Consider the following 1,254-nt stretch of genomic DNA (forward strand, 5'->3'; position numbering starts at 1 on the left):
CGGCATAGGTGGGTGCTCACTTTGTGTGTGTGTGTGTGGGGGGGGTTGTGTCAGTGTGTCATGTGTCAATGTGTCGTGTGTCAATGTGTCGTGTGTCAATGTGTCAGTCCATGTGTCGTGTGTCAGTGTGTCAGTCCATGTGTCGTGTGTCAAGGTGTCAGTCCATGTGTCAATGTGCCGTGTGTCAATGTGTCAGCATGTCAGTGTGTCGTGTGTCAATGTGTCAGCGTGTCAGTGTGCCATGTGTCACGTGTTAATGTGTCGTTTGTTATGTTTCAGTGTGTCTTGTGTCAATGTGAAGGTGTGTCATGTGTTCATATGTCAGAGTGTCATGTGTCAGTGTGAAGATGTGTGATCTGACACTGTGTCATGTGTTCATGTGTCACGTGTCAGTGTGTCAATGTGTCAGTCAGTGTGTCATGTGTCAATGTGAAGGTGTGTCATGAGTCAATGTGTCAATGTGTCCCGTGTCAGAGTATCATGTGTCAGTGTATCATGTGTCAGTGTATCATGTGTCAGTGTATCATGTGTCATGTGTCTATGTGTCATGTGGCAATGTGTCATGTTTTAATGTTTCAGTGTGTCTTGTGTTAGTGTGTCATGTGTTGTGTGTCATGTTTCAATGTACCATGTGTCAGTGTGTCATAGTTCAATGTGTCATATGTCAATGTACCATGTGTCAATGCACCATGTGTCATGTGTCGTGTGTCATGTGTCAATGCACCATGTGTCGTGTGTCATGTGTCAATGTACCATGTGTCAATTTACCATGTGTCAGTGTGCCATGTGTCACTGTACCATGTGTCGTGTGTCATGTGGCAATGTACCAAGTGTCGTGTGTCATGTGTCAATGTACCAAGTGTCATGTGTCAATATACCAAGTGTCGTGTGTCATGTGTCAATGTACCATGTGTCAATGTACCAAGTGTCATGTGTCAATGTACCAAGTGTCATGTGTCATGTGTCAATGTGTCTCCCCCAGGTTTACCTAACGGCACTGTGGTCATCTCGGACGGCGTGCTCTCCGCGGGGCTGGAACCTGTGTACCGTACAGTAGGTGTCTGTCTGTCTGTCTGTCTGTCTGTCTGTCTGTCTGTGTACCGTACAGTAGGTGTCTGTCTGTCTGTGTACCGTACAGTAGGTGTCTGTCTGTCTGTCTGTCTGTCTGTCTGTCTGTCTGTGTACCGTACAGTAGGTGTCTGTCTGTCTGTGTACCGTACAGTAGGTGTCTGTCTGTCTGTCTGTCTGTCTGTC

Source organism: Aplysia californica, unplaced genomic scaffold (genome assembly GCF_000002075.1).
Source record: "Aplysia californica isolate F4 #8 unplaced genomic scaffold, AplCal3.0 scaffold01186, whole genome shotgun sequence".
In the NCBI taxonomy this organism is placed as follows: Eukaryota; Metazoa; Mollusca; class Gastropoda; order Aplysiida; family Aplysiidae; genus Aplysia; species Aplysia californica.